The 24,900-nt window shown below is 45.3% G+C and overlaps 1 long non-coding RNA gene across 15 annotated transcripts; it reads right to left on the bottom strand.

The window, feature by feature from the left end:
• Window positions 1–4,955: 4,955 nt before the first annotated feature.
• LOC109765073 (uncharacterized) lies at window positions 4,956–9,519 on the bottom strand. Of its 15 annotated transcripts, none has more exons than XR_012205044.1 (8): window positions 8,799–9,519; window positions 8,555–8,654; window positions 8,159–8,210; window positions 7,839–7,939; window positions 7,041–7,167; window positions 6,582–6,951; window positions 6,064–6,261; window positions 4,956–5,648 (listed from the first exon to the last, which is right to left on the bottom strand). It is a non-coding gene; the product is annotated as an uncharacterized lncRNA (long non-coding RNA). The 15 variants fall into 15 exon arrangements; XR_012205043.1 differs by having other exon boundaries at window positions 8,362–8,654; window positions 8,799–9,495; XR_012205050.1 differs by having other exon boundaries at window positions 8,555–8,648; window positions 8,799–9,495.
• Between the last annotated feature and the right edge of the window lie 15,381 nt (window positions 9,520–24,900).

The following is a 24,900-nucleotide window of genomic DNA, read 5'->3' as shown; positions in this document are numbered from 1 at the left end:
AGTGAGTGGGAGCTCTGTAGCATTTCTAATATTATAAGTGGATGACATATTGTTGATTGGAAATAATACATAATTTCTGGATAGCATAAAAGGATACTTGAATAAGATTTTTTCAATGAAAGACCTCGGTGAAGCTGCTTATATATTTGGCATCAATATCTATAGAGATAGATCAAGACGTTTAATTGGACTTTCACAAAGCACATACCTTGATAAAGTTTTGAAGAAGTTCAAAATGGATCAGTCAAAGAAAGGGTTCTTGCCTATGTTACAAGGTGTGAAGTTGAGTCAGACTCAATGCCCAACCACTGCAGAAGATAGAGAGAAAATGAAAGTCATTCCCTATGCCTCAGCCATAGGTTCTATCATGTATGCAATGTTGTGTACCAGACCTGATGTGTGCCTTGCTATAAGTTTAGCAGGGAGGTACCAAAGTAATCCAGGAGTGGATCACTTGACAGCGGTCAAGAACATCCTGAAATACCTGAAATGGACTAAGGATATGTTTCTCGTTTATAGAGGTGACAAAGAGCTTGTCGTAAATGGTTACGTCGATGCAAGCTTTGACACTGATCCAGATGACTCTTAAGTCGCAAACCGGATACGTATTTATAATGAATGGTGGAGCTATCAGTTGGTGCAGTTCCAAGCAGAGCATCGTGCCGGGATCTACGTGTGAAGCGGAGTACATAGCTGCTTCGGAAGCAGCAAATGAAGGAGTTCATATCTGATCTAGGTGTAATACCTAGTGCATCGGGTCCAATGAAAATCTTTTGTGACAATACTTGAGCAATTGCCTTGGCGAAGCAATCCAGATTTCACAAGAGAACCAAATACATCAAGATACGCTTCAATTCCATCCGCAATCAAGTCAAGGAGGGAGACATAGAGATTTGCAAAATACATACAGATCTGAATGTTGCAGACCCATTGACTAAGCCTCTTCCACGAGCAAAACATGATCAGCACCAAGACTCCATGGGTGTTAGAATCATTACTATGTAATCTAGATTATTGACTCTAGTGCAAGTGGGAGACTGAAGGAAATATGCCCTAGAGGCAATAATAAAGTTGTTATTTATATTTCCTTATATCATGATAAATGTTTATTATTCATGCTAGAATTGTATTAATCGGAAACTTAGTACACATGTGAATACATAGACAAAACTGAGTGTCCCTAGTATGGCTCTACTTGACTAGCTCGTTAATCAAAGATGGTTAAGTTTCCTGACCATAGACATATGATGTCATTTGATGAAAGGGATCACATCATTAGAGAATGATGTGATGGACAAGACCCATCCGTTAGCTTAGCATAATGATCGTTAAGTTTTATTGCTATTGCTTTCTTCATGACTTATACATATTCCTCTGACTATGAGATTATGCAACTCCCGAATACCGGAGGAACACCTTGTGTGCTATCAAACATCACAACGTAACTGGATGATTATAAAGATGCTCTACAGGTGTCTCCGAAGGTGTTTGTTGGGTTGGCATAGATCAAGATTAGGATTTGTCACTCCGAGTATCGGAGAGGTATCTCTGGGCCCTCTCGGTAATGCACATCACTATAAGCCTTGCAAGCAATGTGACTAATGAGTTAGTTACGGGATGATGCATTACGAAACGAGTAAAGAGACTTGTCGGTGACGAGATTGAACTAGGTATGATGATACCGATGATCGAATCTCGGGCAAGTAACATACCGATGACAAAGGGAATAACGTATGTTGTTATTGTGGTTTGACCGATAAAGATCTTCATAGAATATGTAGGAACCAATATGAGCATCCCCATTCCGCTATTTGTTATTGACCCGAGATGTGTCTCGGTCATGTCTACATAGTTCTCGAACACGTAGGGTCCGCACGCTTAACATTCGACGATGATTTGTATTATGAGTTATGTGTTTTGGTGACCGAAGTTTGTTTGGAGTCCTGGATGAGATCACGGACATGACGAGGAGTCTCGAGATGGTCGAGAGGTAAAGATTCATATATTGAAAGGTAGTATTCGGACATCGGAATGGTTTCGAGTGGTTCGGGTATTTTATCGGAGTACCGAGGGGTTACCGGAACCCCCAGGGAAGTATTGTGCCTACATGGGCCTTAGTGGAGAGAGAGGGGGGCCACAAGGGGTTGCCCCCCCCCCATGGCACTCCGAATTGGACTAAGGGGAGGGGGCGGCGCCTTCCCCCCTTTCCCTCTCCCTCTCCCTCTCCTTCCTTTTTCCCTCCGGTAACAAAGGAAAAAGGGGGGGCGAATCCTACGAGGAGTGGAGTCCTAGTAGGACTCCCCCCATGGCGCGCCCCCTTGTGGTCGGCCTCCTCCCCACCTTTATATATGGGGGCAGGAGGCACCCCATAGCACATCAATTGTTCTCTTAGCCGTGTGCGATGCCCCCCTCCACAGTTTACTCCTCCGATCATAGCGTCGTAGTGCTTAGGCGAAGCCCTGCGTGGATCACATCACCATCACCGTCACCACGCCGTCGTGCTGACGGAACTCTCCCTCGACCCTCTGCTGGATCAAGAGTTTGAGGGACGTCATCGAGCTGAACGTGTGCTGAACTCGGAGGTGTCATACGTTCGGTACTAGATCGGTTGGATCGGGTAGACGTTCGACTACATCAACCGCGTTAACCTAACGCTTCCGCTTTCGGTCTACGAGGGTACGTGGACACACTCTTCCCTTCCCGTTGCTATGTATCTCCTAGATAAATCTTGCGTGATCGTAGGAATTTTTTTGAAATTGCATGCTACGTTCCCCAACAAAAACGGTCTCAAACGCCCAGGCAGGTGGACCGGTCAAAGAAAACCAACTCAATAGGGCACCTCGGACCCCCCCCCCAAACGCCCGGGCTGACCGGCACCCCTCATATCCAGCCCAAATCCGGGCCGGATATGGGGCGACCCAGTCACTACCGGTGGATGCGCCCCGACACACCCTCGAGCGTTTGAATATTCGGATTTGGTGTCCTTGGCCGTAGATGCTCTAATGTCCGTCTGGAGCCCAAAAGATCGAAAATGTGTAAATAAAAAATATTGAGAAAACATAAAAATTATAAAGAACAAAACCTTTGAATTGTGCGTTTTCGAACAAGACAATGCTTGTGGGCTGGGATCCAGCCCTAGAGAGGACGTGCCAGACTGTCGTCCTCGTGAAGTAAACGATTTGTTACTATGCATGTGCCCGTCGAAAAAATGTTTTTTCAGAGAAAAATGGTTTTGCTTTTACGATACGGCCATATGCATCCTTTCGTCACGAGGCCATCGCTAGGGTTTCATGGGAGATCTCCCCTCCCCCCTCCACCCCCACAAACGCTCGGGCTGACCGACACCCCTCATATCCAGCCCAAATCCGGGCCGCATATGCGACGGCCCAGTCACTGCCGGTGGACGCGCCCCGGCACATCCACGGGCGTTTGAATATCCGGATTTGGTGTCCTCAGCTGTAATGCTCTAATGTCCGTCTGGAGCCTAAAAGATTGAAAAATGTGTAAATAAAAAAATATTGATAAAACATAAAAATTATAAAGAACAAAAACTTAGGATTGTGCGTTTTCGAACAAGGCAATGCTAGTGGGCTGAGATCCAACCCTAGAGAGGACGTGCCAGATTGTCGTCCTTGTGAAGTAAACGATTTGTTACTATGCATGTGCCCGCTGAACAAAATGTTTTTTCAGAGAAAAATGGTTTTGCTTTTACGATGCGGCCATATGCATCCTTCCGTCACGAGGCCATCCCCAGGGTTTTCACGGGGGAGATCGTGGGCGCGTGCTCCTAGGGCAGAGCCAGTATTTAAGCATAGGGGAGTACGTGTTTATATTTTGCCTAGCGCATATAAGCACAATGATAGCCAAGTTTGGCAGTTACTTATCTAAATTTAGATGTACTATACCTACGAGATATGTACTAGGAGCTAATAATCTCATCAGAGTTGAATCCAAATTTACAGCGCCATGGTTACAAATTGAAGCAGGTGGTTTAGAAACAAAAAAAGGTCCGTTCTTTTGCTTCATTTTTCCAATAGAAAGTATAGCTAATATAAAAATGAAATATAAAATTAGATCTGTATTTTACATCTGATCCCATGTCACAACTATTAGTTATTACTAGTAAGCTTGCACGTGCAACGCACATCTTAACTCCATCACATAATTATGATTATTAACACAGTTGTTTGGTTCTACATAGTTTTTCATCTGCATCTGTTTCACCAAAAAATAGTATTTGTTTGGGTGAAAGAAAAATTAAATCGCATGGAAGGTGTAAATAATACTCCCTCCATTCACCAATATAAGATGTTTTGAATATATCAATATGAACTACATATGGACTAAAATGAATGAACAAACGCACTAAAACGTGTCTTATTCTTTCGATTTAGAGAAAAGTTAGAACCGGAAATGCAATTCGGCTCCCGGGTCCAGATGCTCCTGCAATCTAGACCACACAGGTGCCTCGTGATTTGGGCATGGCTTGGTATTCGGTTCGTATTTCTAATATAAAAACAGTACATGATGCCCACACAACAGTATCACTCAATGCGCTTCCTCCCTGACGCCATCGCTGGTACAGACATTGGGACAAACGGAGCCGCCCGTGGTACTCTAGCTGCCCCCACCACCTCCATCGACACCTTGCGTCCCATGACTAACGATTTTTTAATTCAAACTGGTAGATGTCACATACAGATAGACCAAGTACAAGTTTTACACATGAGCCCCCTAAAATGTACCGGGCGTCTTCTAAAACTTCACAACAGGAGTCCATGGGTAGAGGTTTTATTTTTTACACGCACAACCAACACATGGCAAGATTTGCCACCGACACAGGAAAAAAAGTCGGAAAGACATCACTGGGGCAAATAAAATGCTGGAAAAACGTTGGTTGTCAGGTTCTCAGTCTATCTACGAAGGTGCATTTTGCAGCTTAACAGCATCAAGCATTTTGGGGTAATCTCACATAATTAAACATTAGTCCACACGCACGTTGGCTACTACACTGCAATAATAACAACTAATTTAGAGATAGTTCCTCCCAGCGATGAACACACTAAGCGTCCAGCAAAATACACGGAGGCGCAAACACAAAATACACGCAGTTAATTTCTAATTCTAGCCAACTGGTCCATTGACTCGATTTAGCGTCTAGCAGATGAAGCGGATCTGGATGCATACCATGTAGAATGCTTCATTGTCAATACTCCAAGCCAAGCCTGACGTGAGGACGCCGGAGCTCGGCCAACTGATGGATGGAGCAATCTTCTTCCTCCTGCCACCACTGCTGCGCCACTCTCCTCTCCCAACCATCCGCAGACAACTTCCTTCATACATTTTGTCTTCCCGACATTAAGCCTACTTTTCCCATAATATCTAATGGCGAAACCATGCTTCCATGAATAAAGATTGTAAAAATCATAGGTTTCTTACATAGAGTCTAGTGTTAGCCCAATAGCACCGTGCTCACCCAACTAATCTGTATACCCCTAAATCATTTGCTCCAGTGCACCAATTCTTTCCAGACATAGTGTCCGGTCCTGTAATTTCAGCGGAGCGGAGAGTGTCGAGCCTGCTGGGACAGGGTGTCCTGTAATTTCAGCGGAGCGGAGAATGTGCCGAGCCCGCTGGGACAGGGTGTCCTGTAATTTCAGTGCAGCGGAGAGTTAGCATACTCCATAAAATGTACTGTATAAACTTAATCAAGCTCTGCAATGACATGACGAAATCGTGTGTTTCTAATCTACGTCATATTTTACTCCGAAAATTTAGTCGGCAATTAGCATACATGTTCACACACTGTCCATGACCTACAATCTAATTTCAAATGATCAATATTCTAACTCCGTTGGATCGATGACCTCTTACTCTAACTCTGAAAATTCCATGAGCAGTGACACACTTCGTCAGACATCATGTGTAAACTAAGGAATCTTCAGTCAATGGTTCTACTGCTTCATGCCCGATGGATGACTCTTTACTGAAACATTGAAAAGTATGTGTGCACTTGCCATAGATGTGTTTACCACGAAAAACAAGCAAAATGGCATGTCTTACCTGATACCGAAACCATGCTCCCACGAATAAAGGTTGCAAAAATCATATGCTTCACCCAAGGAGTCGAATGTTAAGCCAATAGCAGGCTCAACTACATGGTCCCCCAATTTATCTGCATGCCCTCGAATTGTCTCCTCCAGCGCGCCTAATCTTTCTGGGCATGGGGCTCTATCCGTTGGCTGATTCCCGACTCTTACTCTGCAACAACATGAAGCAAAATTCTTATATATGAAATACCAATCATTTTTTGTACATCTGTCTAGTTTTTTTTTTTGTAACAAGAAACTAATTCAGGGGAAATGCAAGATCCAACACATGGCAGTACAACTACAACACTCATATCCATCACAACATTTCCAGTTCTATTTACTTTCTCATAGTCCAGGCAACCAAAACAAAAAAGCTGGGCTACTCTGACAATGCCTCAGGGGATCATATGAAACTACAATAACCAAGACATCATCGCAACTCTGGTTTTGCTACAGACCATTTACCTCTTATAAGTAAATGCCTATTACCTCTAAGTCCACCCAGGGGCTTGCGGATCCACCTTGCAAGTAGTAGATTGAGCAGACCCTCCATCACCACTTTCAGTTCGATCTTGAATCACAGCCTCTTGGTGTTCATCAATATGTGCTTTGGTCATTGGCTTGGTCAATTGCATCTGCGTTGTCACCCTCGCTCTCACTGAAACCGGACATGGCGGCTCCACCGGTAGCTACAGTCCTCTCCTTGCTGCACACAACACCACGTACGAACTGCCCAGATGAGCCATGCGCAAATCCGGCGACAACAGCCCCACAAGATCCATTGGCGGATTCCTCTTCGCCACCAATCAAATCCATTAGGGCCACCGCGCTAGCCGCCTCATCCGGGAAGATGGGCAACCTGCACGCGTTGAACTGAAGCTCTAAGATCTCTCTGATGCTGGATAGTAAATGGAAGAAGATTTCTTGTCCAAGAAGGGGATTTCTGACCTGTCTACCGGAGAGATGGAGAAATCCATCGCCATGTCTGCGCCGCTGGAAATCGGACACCCGCGCTGTCAACGCTCGTCCTCGAGCACACCGCTGAAACACCCTCCGGGAGCTAAAACGCCTCTCCCTGTTGTTTTATGATCACTACTTGTGAAAGAAGATCATACTCTGTTTCTTCAAACCAATTCCAATAATAATCAATAGACATGTATTTCTCTAGGAAGAAAAGCAATACACATGAGTGCCTCAAGATCAAGGGCCAAACTGTTCTGGAAAATATCATAGCATATATCATATTTTTTTATAAATCTGTACTAAAAGGGGATGCACGTACACTTATATTGGCTTGATCACCTATAAAATCAGATCTTACTACTGGACATTGGTACTCTCAGATGCTTCCCATTAAACATCATGCAATTTATGAATTACCACTGCCCTAGGCACTCCATAGTCCAGCTATCTTGCTTGTGACGATCTTATATGTGCTCAGCATATCATCCTAATATACAGCTACAGGATCGCGAAGTAAAAGCGGAGAGAAAGATTATAGGGAAGAAAGGGTGAACAAAAATTAGCTAGTGCGCGCGGGCTAGCAGCTCATATGATGAGGGAAGGCACTGCATGGAGAAGGTTTCGGCAACAACTTTAAATAATGCGGAATAGAAGGCAATCACATTTGAAATGATAGGAGACAAATTGTATCAGGTTATATGAGTGATAGAGGCTATAATACTACTTTGAGGTGCTGGGCATATATTGGCAATGTGAGATGGCACAATGAGATTCTGTTTATACCAGAAAAAAAGGATCGACAGAGGTGTGGGGAGGCATGCATTCGACCACTCGCCATGCAGTTATAAGTTGTTGAAGCTCAGTTGATTGTCACCATCATCATACTGTAAAATGACTTATGCGTCAACCTGCATACTTATGCATGTCTATCTAGCAGTGTATAATTGGTATAAGCACACGACGATTAATTATGCTAAAAAACAGCACATTTTAGAAATGATAAGGTTTGCTTTTCTCAAGCTACTCATCATCTAATATGCAGGTAATCCAGCAATACTATCAAACTCAAAAGGCCAACAATAATAAATAGCTAAGCTGCTTACTGCTCACGGCTTCATGCATATATTCTCCATGGCTGCCACGGTGTCATTGCACCTGAATCAAAAACATCAACTTCACATGAGTCACCAATGACATCGCTGAATACATCATATGTAAGTCAAAAGTATGCACCATGCATGAGCAGAAAAATTATGCATAGACAAATGGAAGGTGCATATCCTATACTTAAGTTGTACCAAAATACCGAATAATGCAGGTGCCCCCTGAATCAGTAAGAGTAAGCCTTCATGAACTTCAAGACGGTAACAAATATCCCTATGCTCACACTACCAAAAGTTTCCTTTTAGGACCTTCTGCTACAGGTACGCCGCAAATTTTATTATCCTTCATGAACTTAAATCTTCTAAGATTAGATCATCACTGTTAAGCGTAATAACCTGAAGAAAACATGTTTGTACATATATTCATAAGGAGCAACACAAATCCAAATATCCATTTGCTCCTCCTTCACGAACTCAGATCCAATATCGTCTGCTCCTACCACAAGGAAACGTCATTCAGACTTAAGAAGTATAGAACTACTTATGAGAGGGAGAAGATCAGAGAAAGAAAGAGATGCACATATAAGTTGCGTTCATCGCACAATAAAGATGTGGATCGCTTGGTGCCTGTGATACATACCATGAAAAAGGCATGGTTCATCGCCATCGGTTGGAGGCACAAAGATCGCCACCAGCGGACGGGGGTGGCCGCGAGGCAGTTGGGCGGTGGCCGTGCGTGACAGGAGTTTCCTGGCCTCCCAGTGCTCCTCGTCCTCGTCCTCGTAGTCGACGTTGTCCTCCTCGTCCTCGGACTCGAAGCTGCATCCCCTTCCCGCCGCCCCGACGGCCGCGGGCCCTCCAGCTTGTCGTCCTCCTCCTCCCCCGCGGACACCCACCGCCACTCAATGGAGGGCGCCTTCCGCATGCCGGCCACCGCCGACGACTCAGCTGCCATTCCCGGGCCGTGGCTTCAATCAGATCGAGAGATGAGAGGACGGGGTAGGGCTAGGGAAATCCTCCCGCCCGTGCACCTGTAGTCTCAGGTGAAGCAGAAGAGGAACAGCGGCGAGCGGCTCGGCGGCGGCCTGCGGCGAAGGGCAGCTCCGACGGCGGCTCCAGCGGCACGGGGGAGGGGGGGCGGCGAAGGGCGGATCCAACGCGGCAGGGGGCGGCTCCAACGGGGTGCGGCGAAGGGCGGATCCAGCGGGGGCGGCTCCGGTAGGAGGGGGGTGGTGGGGCGAAGGGCGGCGAACAGGTGCGGGAGGAACGGGGCGGGAGGACGCGGGGGTCTGGCGGGGAGGATGTGGGTGAAGAGGTGGGCGGTGGCCAAACTGCCCGAGTGCGTGGTCGCGGGAGGACCCGGAATTATTATTTTTTGGACGGGACGTGTTTGTAAGGATGGTAACCCAATGGCATGGTGGGTAATTAAAGCATAAAACGTGTTTGGTGTTTTGAAGGAATGTAGACCATTAGATTGCAGGTTTGGATGGATAGGATGACTTGGTTCTCCGCCCTTTCGTGCTTTTATAGTGGTAGTAGATAGTAGATAAGGAATCGCCACATCGTTCAATCAACGGCAATTTTTTTTAGCATCAGTACAGACACAAGCGTTCATATATACGCGCATACACTAACCTTTATGAACGTACAAGCGATCAACGGCAATTTCAATGAACATGGCACATGCATGAGTAAACCAACAATGACAATCAGCAACGGCCTTCAAACATTGATGAGTACCCAAGTTATTGAAACGAGTAGCAAGGAGGCACCAGCGTTTCTAATCTGAATCTCGTTGGGAGAAAACGCAGGAAGAAAGACAAGGGCAACGGGCAACAGGGCGACAGCGCTAATCGTGGGAGACTTTTTCACAGACAAGGTACTCACGGTCTCATGAGAGATGGTGCTTCCCAGGCCCTTTTTTTATCGTCAGCTCGAGAAAATCGGCCCAGTCACGCCCTTAGGAGCTCAATTTTCGCCGGTTAGGGCCGAAATTGACGTCGGCAGACCCAGGCTGAACCCGGCGCTCTAGGAGGCACCCGGGGGAAACGAATTTGGCGTGAAAACATGTGGACCCGCCGAGTCAGCAACTGGGTGCCTTCGTCGTCCTCGTCGCCTCGGTTTCCTGTGGAAACCAATGTGAAGGCTGCCGCCGGTCAGCCTTCCATTGATTCCTCCTGGGCGGCATAGTGAAGGTGCATCGCTGCACGTCCCGCTGTCGGTGTCAAAACCGGCGGATCTCGGGTAGGGGGTCCCGAACTGTGTGTCTGAGGTCGATGGTAACAGGAAAAGGGGGACACGATGTTACCCAGGTTCGGGCCCTCTTGATGGAGGTAATACCCTACTTCTTGCTTGATTGATCTTGATGAATATGAGAATTACAAGAGTTGATCTACCATGAGATCGTAATGGCTAAACCCTAGATGTCTAGCTTGTATGATTGTGATTGCCCCTACGGACTAAACCCTCCGGTTTATATAGACACCGGAGATGCCTATGGTTGTACAGAGTCGGTTTACAGAGGAAGGAATCTACATATCCGAACACCAAGCTTGCCATCCACGCAAAGAAGAGTCCCATCCGGACACGGGAATAAGTCTTCTGTCTTGTATCTTCATAGCCCATCAGTTCGGCCCATGTTACATAGTCCGGACGCCCGAGGACCCCTTAATCCAGGACTCCCTCACCCGCCCCGTCCCGCCACGCGTCCACATGGCTGCCACCCGCTCGCCGCCCACCCACCGCTATAAAAGCCACTGTCCCTCGCCGTTGGCCGCACACTCCCTCGCCACATCCTCTCTCTCTCTCTCGCCGCCGACGCCCCTCTCTCCTTCGCCGCTCTCTCTCCCTGTCTCAAGCCACCGATGGTCGATCGATTCCCCGACGACGGAGCGGCGGCCAACGGCTTCGGCCGCCGCCACCTTCACGAGTGGGAGGCGCGCCTCCTCCATGAGGCGAACTACCTGGCGCCGCCGGACATGCCGGAGGAGGTGCGGGACCCCCCCCCCCCCCCGGCCGCCGACCGACGCCGATCGCGCTCATTCGGGCGTCCCTGCCGGAGGAGGTGCGGGACCTTCCGTACGCCACTGACAACCACGTTTTGTGGACAGCATACTTCCAGCGCCGCCACGAGGAGCAATTCGCCTTCACCAACAACGCACCGGCGCCAAGGGGGCGCCACAACGCCGACGACTGCCGCCAGTGGTGGGTCGTCCCCGGGTGCACGCTCCATGCCGTCCTTGAGCACCTCGAGGGCGGAAACAAGCCGCCGTTAGAGTAACAGTGCCCATGTTCTCCCGCCGGAGCGGCAGCTCTTGGCTGCCGAGGCGCATGGCGAGCGCTTCCTCCTCCTCCCGCTCCTCCAGCACGTCGCCGCTCGCCACCATCAAGGCTGATCCCCTGGAGACGCCAGAGCGTCGGCGCCACCAACCTTCCCCTCCTTCCCGCGGCCATCTTCGCCTCGTCAGGCCGAAGAAGGAGTCGGCAACGCCTCCCATCATCGTGAAGCAGGAGCACGTCGACATGGTTGCCGACCACGAGACGGGCCTCAAATGGGCGCGGAACGAATATGTCCGGGAGGAGATGGAGCGCCAATGCCGCGCCCTCGAGGAGATCGCCGCTCGGCGCCGCGGCCGCGACAAGGGCGATGTCGTCATCCTCGACGGTAGCGACGAGGGCCGTCCAACCCCTTCTGCCACGGCGACCCAGGGCAAGGCTGCAGCAAGGACGGCGGTGGCGTGCAGGACGACGACGGCGGTGGCGTGCAGGACGACGACGGCGGTGGCGTGCAGGACGACGACGGCGACGGTGGCGGCGGCGACTACACCGCCTTCTACAAGCTCCTCAGCATGCAATAGGCTCGGGGCGGCGGCTGCGTAGTTTTATTTTTCTAAGTTTGTTTTATGTCTTTAATTTTGTAAAATATCAATGGAAACCGCCCGAATTTTGTCCGAATTTGTCCAAACCTAGCCGAACTTGTATTTGGAAAAACCACGTCTCGGCCATCTTGGGGCGGCGACTGGGAACCCGAGCCCCCCCCCCCATGCCGAAATTTCTGCCGGTTCGCCCCCAAGCGGCGGTATTTCGAGTCCCTGGGGGCCGAACGAGTGGAAATGCTCTTAACGCTAAGGCTTGGTTGGCGGAGGGCTTTGAGCTGTCGTACGGGCCTTGACTACTATATAGTTAGCTGTGTGCTCCTTTTCACCATGGCGGTATGCAATAGTCTCAGCCAGCTCAGGTTCGCTATGAAAGAAATGAAAGCGGGCATTAAAATCATTCAACTCTTACCGACTCCGAGAGATATCTATCGGTCCAAACGCCCCCACTGTCCTCCACAGTTTTTGCAGCTGCCAGGCATGTGCAGCAGTACCTCCACCTCGTCTTGATTCGCGAAAGGCAGAAAACCTCTCCGGCTCTCCGGCTCTCCCCCACCCCGGGAACCCCCTGGACTATGAAGCCTGCTGTTTTTTGCAGCTGCGGCACCAAGCAGCCCACCTGACTTTGTCGACAGACGCCAACCCCGGCCGGAGATACCTGTCTTACTCACGGGCGACGGTAAGCCAATCTTTTTCCTAACGCGGGTCTCAGTTAATGGGCGACGACTGGGAACCCGAGTCCCCCCCCCCCCGCGCCCCCTAAATTTCCGCTGGTTCGCCCCCAAGCGGCGATAATTCGAGTCCCTAGGGCCCGAATGAGTGGAGATGCTCTTAACGCTAAGGTTTGGTTGGAGGAGGACTTGATTGAGCTGTCGTACGGACCTTTCCTACTACTATATAGTTAGCTGTGTGCTCCTTTTCTCCATGGCGGTATGCAATAGTCTCAGCCAGCTCGGCTTCGCTACGAAAGAAACAAAAGCGGCGAAAATGCCGTTTGGAGGCCGAGCTCCATGCAGCTCGTAATCACCATCGTCAGTCATCATACAGATCAGCTGCAGCGTCGCATTTACTACGTGTATTTCACTTGTCAGGTACTCATACCACACCGTATTTCCTTTGTAAATACTGTGTCATCCCATGTAGGCGACGCAGTGCTGCTAGGCTGGTCAGAGGTGCCATCATTTCATCCATCAAGTCCATGCTGTGCAAGCAGTTCACGAACATGTGCACGCGCACGCTCTCATGTTCCCATAGTATTACAGCACGGGCCGTTGCACATAAGTGTTCTGTTCCCGAACGTTTAGGCTCACGATCAGACCGTTTGGAAACAATCTATTTATACCGGCCAAGAACAGCACTGCCCTATCCATTGCAATCCAGCAAAGCTAACAAGAACACCACCATAGATATGGCGTCGTCGTCATCCTCATCTCGGTCGAGAGATAGACGGCACAGCCCATATATCAACAGAGATATCATTGGAAAAAAAACAAGGTCATTTTTTCTTAAACCATAGCACAATCTATCTTGACCTACCAGAAAAAGCAACACGCTGCTAATGCCATGGCTACCCCAAATTCAGTAAACATATAGTCTAGTAGAATACATACATGGAGGTCTCAAAGTGACATGGTTCTTATGAAAATAAAACGCCATCTATAATGACGTCAAACCACAAACGAACAATGTCAATAATCGCCTGATGCTCATTGTGGATTGCCAGCTTTTGGCGTGTTGCTGCGTGTGTTCTTCCTTTGTGTAACTATCTATGTGCCGATGTGACTTCCAATCCAATTTCTCTCCACAGTTAACTGATAGATCATGGTTATGCTCTGACCTGTGCTCGCACACATACCAGCCACAATCATCCGATCTCAGCAGCCGCATCATGGCATTGCACCCACACCTAGTCGACCACACGCGCACACACACACTCACAGACCAGCAGCAGATGTAAAATGGTCAATCCAATGTGACACACACTACATATATGACAAAAACAGATTGAATCATTCCGCACAAACTTCTTTTGGTGTACATTAAAACGGCATTTTGCGTATCGGACACCAAAACCAACTTCCCAAGAGTACAGGTTGTAAAACTCATAGCCCTCCTCGAGAGAGTCAACGCTAGTTCCAATTGCTGGATTAATAACATTTCCAATTTTGATCAACATAGGCACGAACCGAAGTCTCAAGGGCAGACACTCTGCTAGAACTGTGCTCCCTCTCATCTGCCATTTTCTGCAATGCAAAGCAATGATAGTGCCGTGCCCCGGCTTCTACTGCCGATTCATTCTAACCAACAGTACAGGTGTCTTGTTCTGAATCTCACACAACACAGCTGCAAATTATGTTTGACAAATATCATGGAATGAGGTTTTAATATGAAGAAGAGAAAAGTATGTTTTTGGTCCCTCAAGTTTCCACAAAGTATAGACATGATCCCTTAAAATTTTTTGGTATACATTTGGTCCCTCAAGTCTCAAAACCGGATAAGCTTGGTCCTAAACCAGATTTTGAGCATGTTGACCGGGTTTGACCGCCACAAAACCGCCCGATGAATAGTAAATTTGAAAAAAAAACTTCAAAAAAATGACAAAATTTTTGCAAGAGCCCGTCCGATCTCATTTCAGGACAAAATTTTCATCGCACCTTGCGCACTTAAGCATATTGGACCCCAAAAAGTTTCATAATTTTTTGATTTTGTTTTGATTTTTTTTGAATTTACTATTCATCAGGCAGATATTTTTGTTTTCTTTTTGCCACGAGCTCCTCGCGTGCCGAAAGAGCCTGAAATTTTGTTCGCATCTTGCGCATGTAAGCATATTCGACCCCAAAAAAATTCAGATCTTTTTGAAGTTTTTTTTTCGAATTTACTGTTCATCAGGCGGTTTTGTGGCGGTCAAAACTGGTCAATATACTCAAAATCTGGTTTAGGACCAAACTTATCCAGTTTTGAGACTTGAGGGACCAAATATATACCAAAAAATCTTGAGAAACCAAGCCTATACTTTGTGGGAACTTGAGGGACCAAAAACACCAAAAACATACTTTTCTCTACGAAGAACGGAAACATCACCTCCATGTCCAACAAGACCCTTTTGTCTTGACACGACCACGCCGTCTTCCTCTCCATCCTCGGTGCCGTGTCGCGGGCCATACTCCTAGCCCCAGGTTCGCACGAATCGCCTACCTCTTCGCCACCACCATTGTACGAGCTGCAGTTCCTCTCGGTTACAAATGTTTCCTCCGTCTCCTCACCTGCTTGCTCCTCCATAGGGCACCCATACCCAGATCCAGGCGCACTGGCTCAGAATAAATCAAGTAATCTTGGGCACCAGTAGTTTCGCTCGTCTCATCATCAATCAGCTGCGCACTGGCCGTCTCTCATGACAAGCCCGTCGTCCGAACGAGGGACAAACCTGCCCACACAAACAATACACAGCCAGATCTGATTTTGGATGCACAAAGATGGGAAAACTCTAATCCAACCCACTGCCACCCAACTAAGGACACCCCCGCGATCGTAATCAGGCAAAAGGTGAGACTTAGGGGAAACTTCATGCCATCTATGGCGAAAGCAGCTCTGCTCTGGTCTAGGTGTCAACGGGCCAAACACGCGTCTCCTGCACACCGCCCCAACCTCGTAATGGTCACCGAGCGGGCCTACAAGATACATTTACTCTCGATCCACCCACCCCGCCAGCCCGCGAAGTGGGCCAAATTCGAAGTCGCTCAGGGAGAACATCATGTTCATGCCTCGGCTGAAACGCAGGCCCACGTACATATCGTGAATACGAGAAGTTGGCACTGGTGTATTTATCTCAAATATCCGACGTATATAGCTCAAAAGGCAAACGACACACATCCTGATGCCAAAACGCTCGACGAGGATTACGGCCTCCATGCAGCTCGTCCGCCAAAACGCCCCTCTCCGAAAGCGGGCATTGAAATCATTCAACTCTTACCGACTTCTAGAGATACCTATCGGTCCAAACACCCCCATTGTCCTCCCCAGTTTTTGCGTCTGCCAGGGATGTGCAGCAGTACCGCCACCTCGTCTCGATTCGCGAGCGGCAGGAAACCTCTCCGGCTCTCCCCATGCCGGGAACCCCTGGACTATGAAGCCTGCTGTTTTTTGCAGCTGCGGCGCCAAGCAGCCCGCCTGACTTCGTCGACAGACGACAACCCCGGCCGGAGATACCTGTCTTGCTCACGGGCGACGGTAAGCTACTGTCCATCTTTTTCCTAACGCGGGTCTCGGTTAATGGCCCTGTTTGGATCAATGGGTTAGAGTTAGTTTGGACTCAACTAACCCAAAAATATTCAAACATGAGGGTTAGTTTGGGTTAGATGCATCTAACTCATCCAAAAAATCTAACCCACCCAAGAGGTGCTTATTCCGGTTAGTTCTTCTCGGGACCACTAAAAAACACCTTTTTCTCTCGCTCTCCCAGCAGCAGATCCCTCCCCACTTCCTCAAAGCTTCTCGTCCTCTCCCCCCCTCCCTCTCGCAACGCCCGTAAAGGCGCCTCGCCGTATCCGCCCTCCATCTAACCCTGCCATTCAAACACCTCTTTGGCTAGAGTTAGTTCAGGGTTAGTTGAGAGTTAGAATCTAACTCTAACCTCTAACTGAGTTAGAGTATCCAAACAGGGCCAATGGGCGACGACGTGCGTGGAAAGCCGAGCGCGTACTGGCTTGATCCAAGCCGAGTACGTACATGCGTGAGATTTTGGCGGATCTGTGTGACAGGATCCGTGTGCTGAAGGAGGAGAACGACCCGCTCCGCAGCTCCGTCTTTCGAAAGAACGTTTCTGAACAACAGCATGACCGCAGTTGACCTTTTCAAGCACACATCGCACAACGGACATTTCCTAAACTGTTCCTTCTTTATTTCCCAAAAATGGCGCATACCCCCTTGTCGTGTTGGCGCGGCCTTTTTTCACTTTTTTTCTATTTTCGCAAAAAATGTTTAGAGCTGGGACTCGAACCTCCATCGCGCGTGACAAGGGGACGATGGGATAACCACCCGACCACACCAGTTGGTGAGACTACAAATATGGTTTTCCCTTATTTCCTTCTTCCCTTTCTATTCTTTTCTTTTTTCTTTTTTTTCTTTTTTTCTCTGTCCTCTTTTCTCTCTTTTTTGAAATTCCAAAGTTTTTCTTTCAAATAGATGAACTTTTTTTAAACTTTATGAACATTTTTTCAAATTTGATGAACCTTTTTCAAATTCGATGAAAATTTTCAAACTCAATGAACTTTTTTCAAATTCCATCAACTATTCTCAAACTCAATGAACATTTTTTCAAATTAGATGAACTTTTTTCGTATTTAATGAACTTTTTCCAAAATCGATGAACTTTATTTCAAATTCAATCATTTTTTCACTCTTTTGGAATCTTTTCAAAATTGATGAACTTTTAAAAAAAAATCATGATCTTTTTTAAAGTTGATGAACTTTTTTTCAAATTCGTGAACTATTTTCAAAGTTGATAAGCTTTTTTCAAAATTGGTGAACTTTTTTAAGAATTGATGAACCTTTTTGGAATTTTGATGAACTTTTTTTCAAATACATGAACTTTCTCTCAAGATTTGTGAACTATTTTCCAAACAGCTGAACTTTTTTTAAAATCGATAGACATTTTTCTCGAAATCATGTTTTTTTTTCAAAATCGAAGAACTTTTAAAAAATCGTTTATTTTTCCCAAACAAATGAACTTTTTCCAAAATGTTTTCAAATAATTTAAAAATCAAAGTGGTACAGTAATGTTTACATGTGTAATAAATTGCGCGGCTACAAATGTACATTCGCTCTGCAACTGGTCGGTAGCGCGTCGCAAGTCAGATGGGTTAGCTGTTCTCGTTCTCTGTTGTCAAGATGCGAGTTCTATCCTAGCGGCTAACAATTTTTGGTTATTTTTTCGCTTTCGGGCGCTACCCATGAAACAACAACATGTATCGATTGATTTTTTGCTGGTCCGGCCCAGTCGAATTGCCCTTTGGGCGCTCGTACGTGGAACCGGTGCTCTCAGCACCGGTTCCACGTACGAGCGCCCAACAGGCATGCTCCTAGCCACTCCAGCTGACTAGCTTTGCGTGTACCAAACCAACGCACGCATGAAATAACTTAGTTTAACAATACAACCGTACTTGTCTACTGTATCGAACCAGAATTAGATACTGTAGTGAACATCTTAAAAAAATTGTACATTTCTTTTCTGAAAGTGTATATTTTGAAAAAGTGCGAACATTTTTTGCATTTCTGAACATATTTCCGTACACAGAAACATTTGTTTGCATATGTGAAAAAAAATTGAAACTGCAAAAAATGTTTTTGAAAAAGGCGTACCATTTTTTGAAGTTGTCAACAAATTATGAATTTCAGAACAAATTTTTGTACTGCAAACATTTTTCAAAGTTTTGAACAAATATTGGAAAAATGTAACAGTTCATGAAATTACGAAAAAAATGAAACTGCAAACATTTTCCGAGTTTGTGAACAAAAAATAAAAAATGGAACTTCGTAAAATATCTAACAAACAAATTGAAACCACGAACATTTTTTGAAATTCCTGAACATTTTATCGAACACGCACATTTACTGAATTTCAGACAAAATTTTGCAACCGCGAACAATTTTTGAAATTCCGGAAGTTTTCTTGAAATATGAACATTTTCTAAAATTGTGAACAAATTTTGAAGTACACAAACATTTTAAAAAAATTCCAGTACATTTTTTGAATTTCCGAAAATACTTTAAAAAGTGGAACATTTTTCAGAATATGAAAAAGTTTGAATTAAAATATAAGACAAATATCAACTTAAAAAATAAAAAAGGGGAAAATAAAGAAAGAATAAACAAAGAAGAAAAAAAGAAACAACAAAAGTAAAAAAATAAAAAAGAAAGAAGAAAAATAAACAGAAAAAAATAAAAAAAATGGAAAAACCAAAAAAACTTGCTGGGAAACTCTAGAATGTTCCCCAAACCGCAAATGCTAAACACGTTAATGGGCCGGCCTAGGTCATCGCGTCCATCGAAAGGTCTGTGCGAAAGGTCGACAGTTTGACGTAATGTGCGGCCAATAGGATATTCCCGAAAGAAGCGAGCGCGCACCCCCCGCCCCACTCGGGAGGTCCTAATCGGCGCCTTCTGCGCCGATTAGGATAAGTGGCGCCTTCTGCGCCGATTAGGATAAGTGGCGCCTGCAGCGATCGCTAGTTGAGCTGTTTCTCCGATCGGCCCAAGTAGTTGCGCGCTGCTTCAACTGTTTGAACTGTTTCTCCTAGCGATTCGACTGTATCAACTGTTTCTCGTTGGACTGTTTTATTCTTCTACTGTTTCGACAATACAATTCGAACTGGAAATTTCTTTCAGAGTATGTATGAAAGGAAATATGCTTGAACCAAATATGGAACAAACTTTCTTAACAATGGAAAATCTCCATAAATACCAGAAACCTGCTGATTGAAATCTTTCAGAATTTGAAGTGGCTTCCACTAGTTTAGTTGTTTGAAAGGAAATTTTATTCTAAGAAGTACAACTGGATTTAAAAATATGGAAATCAGAAACAACTTAAGAATGACTGGTTTTGACTGTTGTTTCTACATTAAAATGTGAAGCTCTCCGAAATCAGAACTGAACCATTTTACTCCCTCTAGTGGTCCTGAATTTTTTTTAAAAGAAGACATTTAGTTTGTTAATAGAAAGAAAAATATGTATGTATATTTTCTCTTTAATTATTTATTGACTAGATCATGGAAAGTAGTGTACTACTTTTGAATCATAGATTTCTTACAGAGGATACCTTTCAGCAGTTCATTCTCTTGGTTGCGAAAAGTTCTTTTATTTGAATGACCGGAAACCCTGTAGAATAAAAGCAGAAGAGAGTCATTGCTTTTTTTGGTCTATAGTTCCCTTACTAACAATGTTAGTGAAAGACAGTATGAAATTGAAGGAGGAGTTTCTAACTTCCGTGATTTTGAAGAAATGTCCTCACTACTGGTAGTTGCACCTCACTACTTTGGTAGGTTGCAATCTCATACAAGAATTCACGCATAGCTTGCAAATCAACCTGTTTGCATAGTTGTGATTGTGATTTAATTATTTTTTATTCTATGAATTAAAGATTTGCAAGTAGAATATGTTGTTTTCAAATAAGAAACTATTACAGTAGAGAATCCTAGAACTCCCATTCCACGATATGTTTTAAGTATTTGAAGTAGGAAAACACATGTGTCGTACCTGCAGTTAGATTCAAATACAGTTAAAAAACAAAGAATTCGTAACTTCAAAAATAATTTGGTCATGATTTGCATGAATTTGAGCAAAACTGTAAGTGACATAAAAAGTCAAACTCCGTAACCTGAAATGAGTTCTAGGGACTGCAAGGAATCTGTAGTCAAAGTCTTTGATGCTGAATGCACTGCAGTTAGGGTAGGTGAGCGCAAACAGTGACTTGAAATTGTAACAGACAGTGCTTATTATAGTTGTGAATCTGTCATGTCCAGACCCATCAGGATTCATAATATCAAAAAACCTTCCACTCTCTAGGTTTGCTGTAATTAGAATCCATTGCTTATCATTGAAGCAAGGCAAGTGGACCTGTAAAAATTCGTAGTAGGTTTGTTCTGTTCAAAAATTTCCATTTGAAGAATTAAGTAAGAGAAAATACGCTTAAAGAACGGTACTTAAAAAATTTGCTATTTCCAATCTGAAGCCAACTCTTGCTTCACTGAAAATGTCTCTGCATATTGGGTCTGAATGATCAAGCATAGGCCTCATGAGTATTGCTTGATAAAATCAGAGAAGAGAAATTTTTGTTTGGTGAAACTAACATATGATAACACACAAGAACATTGAAAGATAGAGAAGAAAAAGAAGTAAATGTATAATACCATATCTTCTCTTTTGACAATGGGCCTAATAACATCAGCGTTTGTTATTAGGCCTTGCCTACCACAGATTAGTTGGTCCGTATTGAGCATCTTTGAGTAACAATCCAGAGAGTGTGGATTCATCCAGCAACCAGGTCTCAATGAAATAGTTAAAGTTTTCTGGTCAACCCAAACTTCATTCACTTGGAATATTCTTTAGCTGTTGTTTTGAAAGTAATGTTAGAAACTTTCAACTAGAAGTTAGTAAAAAATGTGAAAACGAAGAAATAGTATGTATGCTAGAGGAGAATGAACACTTTGACTGTTATGTACAGTTAACAGAAATACACTTTGGAAAAATTACCTTGAGTCCAGAACTGGAAGAGGTGCAGTCATTGTCTTGCAGAATTCAATTTGCACTCGTGTTGAGAAGATAACTTGTTGGAACTGCATATAGTTGGGCCGTTGAACCATTTTTGCAGAAGAGCAATGTTGAAACTTCTTCTTTCCTGCCTCTATTTCATTCCTTTTGGATTTAGCTTCAAATTCTTTCATGAGTTTGAGCAACGCTGGATCGTTAAGTGGAGTTCCATAAGTAATTTCTGGCTGTTGAGATTAATCTTGAAAGGCCTAAGTGGACTATTGCTATACAGGAATGAAGTATTAGCATTCAAGAACCTAGGATATGAATGAGTCTCAGGTTTAACAAGTTGGGACGAATTGTTGGGAACGTAGTAATTTCAAAAAAAATCCTACGCACACGCAAGAACATGGTGATGCATAGCAACGAGAGGGGAGAGTGTCGTCCACGTACCCTCGTAGACCATAAAGCGGAAGCGTTATGACAACGCGGTTGATGTAGTCGTACGTCTTCACGATCGACCGATTCTCAGTACTGAACGTACGGCACCTCCGCGTTCAGCACACGTTCAGCTCGGTGACGTCCCGCGAACTCACGATCCAGCAGAGCTCGAGGGAAAGTTTCGTCAGCACGACGGCGTGGTGACAATGTTGATGAAGCTACCGACGCAGGGCTTCGCCTAAGCACCGTTACGATATGACCGAGGTGGATTATGGTGGAGGGGGGCACCGGACACGGCTGGGAGAGATCAATGATCAACTTGTGTGTTCTAGGGTGCCCCTGCCCCCGTATATAAAGGAGCAAGGGGGGAGGCCGGCCGGCCCTGTAGGGCGCGCCAGGAGGAGGAGTCCTCCTCCTAGTAGGAGTAGGACTCCCCTCTTTCCTACTCCTACTAGGAGGGGGAAAGGAAGGGGGAGAAGGAGAAGGAAAGGGGGGCGCCCCCCCTTCCTAGTCCAATTTGGACTAGAGGGGAAGGGGGGGCGTGGCCTGCCCTGGCCGGCCCCTCTCTCTCTCCACTAGGGCCCAACAAGGCCCATTAAACCCCGGGGGGTTCCGGTAACCCCTCCGGCACTCCGGTAAAATCCCGATTTTACCCGGAACTCTTCCGATGTCCAAATGTAGGCTTCCAATATATCAATCTTTATTTCTCGACCGTTTCGAGACTCCTCGTCATGTCCGTGATCATATACGGGACTCCGAACTACCTTCAGTACATCAAAACATATAAACTCATAATACCGATCGTCACAGAACTTTAAGCGTGCGGACCCTACGGGTTCGAGAACTATGTAGACATGACCGAGACACGTCTCCGGTCAATAACCAATAGCGGAACCTGGATGCTCATATTGGTTCCTACATATTCTACGAAGATCTTTATCGGTCAAACCGCATAACAACATACGTCGTTCCCTTTGTCATCGGTATGTTACTTGCTCGAGATTGGATCGTCGGTATCTCAATACCTAACTCAATCCCATTACCAGCAAGTCTCTTTACTCGTTTCGTAATGCATCATCCCACAACTAACTCATTAATCACATTGCTTGCAAGGCTTATAGTGATGTGCATTACCGAGAGGGCCCAGAGATACCTATCCGACAATCGGAGTGACAAATCCTAATCTCGATCTATGCCAACTCAACAAGTACCATTGGAGACACCTGTAGAGCACCTTTATAATCACCCAGTTACGTTGTGGCGTTTGGTAGCACACAAAGTGTTCCTCCGGTAATCGGGAGTTGCATAACCTCATAGTCATAGGAACATGTATATGTCATGAAGAAAGCAATAGCAGTATACTAAACGATCAAGTGCTAAGCTAACGGAATGGGTCAAGTCAATCACATCATTCTCCTAATGATGTGATCCCGTTAATCAAATGACAACTCATGTCAGGAAACTCAACCATCTTTGATCAACGAGCTAGTCAAGTAGAGGCATACTAGTGACACTATGTTTGTCTATGTATTCACACATGTATTATGTTTCCGGTTAATACAATTCTAGCATGAATAATAAACATTTATCATGATATGAGGAAATAAATAATAACTTTATTATTGCCTCTAGGGCATATTTCCTTGAGTCTCCCACTTGCACTAGAGTCAATAATCTAGATTACATAGTAATGATTCTAACACCCATGGAGTCTTTGTACTGATCATGTTTTGCTCGTGGAAGAGGCTTAGTCAACGGGTCTGCAACATTCAGATCCGTATGTATCTTGCAAATCTCTATGTCTCCCACCTGGACTTGATCCCGGATGGAATTGAAGCGTCTCTTGATGTGCTTGGTTCTCTTGTGAAATCTGGATTCCTTTGCCAAGGCAATTGCACCAGTATTGTCACAAAAGATTTTCGTTGGTCCCGATGCACTAGGTATGACACCTAGATCGGATATGAACTCCTTCATCCAGACTCCTTCATTTGCTGCTTCCGAAGCAGCTATGTACTCCGCTTCACACGTAGATCCCGCCACGACGCTTTGTTTAGAACTGCACCAACTGACAGCTCCACCGTTCAATGTAAACACGTATCCGGTTTGCGATTTAGAATCGTCCGGATCAGTGTCAAAGCTTGCATCGATGTAACCATTTACGACAAGCTCTTTGTCACCTCCATAAACGAGAAACATATCCTTAGTCCTTTTCAGGTATTTCAGGATGTTCTTGACCGCTGTCCAATGATCCACTCCTGGATTACTTTGGTACCTCCCTGCTAAACTAATAGCAAGGCACACATCAGGTCTGGTACACAACATTGCATACATGATAGAGCCTATGGCTAAGGCATAGGGAATATTTTTCATTTTCTCTCTATCTTCTGAAGTGGTTGGGCATTGAGTCTGACTCAACTTCACACCTTGTAACACAGGCAAGAACCCTTTCTTTGCTTGATCCATTTTGAACCTTTTCAAAACTTTGTCAAGGTATGTGCTTTGTGAAAGTCCAATTAAGCATCTTGATCTATCTCTATAGATCTTGATGCCAATATGTAAGCAGCTTCACCGAGGTCTTTCATTGAAAAACTCTTATTCAAGTATCCTTTTATGCTATCCAGAAATTCTATATTATTTCCAATCAACAATATGTCATCCACATATAATATTAGAAATGCTACAGAGCTCCCACTCACTTTCTTGTAAATACAGGCTTCTCCAAAAGTCTGTATAAAACCATATGCTTTGATCACACTATCAAAACGTTTATTCCAACTCCGAGAGGCTTGCACCAGTCCATAAATGGATCGCTGGAGCTTGCACACTTTGTTAGCTCCCTTTGGATCGACAAAACCTTCTGGTTGCATCATATACAACTCTTCTTCCAGAAACCCATTCAGGAATGCAGTTTTCACATCCATTTGCCAAATTTCATAACCATAAAATGCGGCAATTGCTAACATGATTCAGACAGACTTAAGCATCGCTACGGGTGAGAAAGTCTCATCGTAGTCAACTCCTTGAACTTGTCGAAAACCTTTCGCAACAAGTCGAGCTTTGTAGACAGTAACATTACCGTCAGCGTCAGTCTTCTTCTTGAAGATCCATTTATTTTCTATGGCTTGCCGATCATCGGGCAAGTCAACCAAAGTCCACACTTTGTTCTCATACATGGATCGCATC

Source organism: Aegilops tauschii, chromosome 3 (assembly GCF_002575655.3).
Source record: "Aegilops tauschii subsp. strangulata cultivar AL8/78 chromosome 3, Aet v6.0, whole genome shotgun sequence".
Taxonomy (NCBI): Eukaryota; Viridiplantae; Streptophyta; class Magnoliopsida; order Poales; family Poaceae; genus Aegilops; species Aegilops tauschii.
The sequence above is the reverse complement of the archived record's forward strand: the minus strand, read 5'-3'. Positions and strand labels throughout refer to the sequence as shown.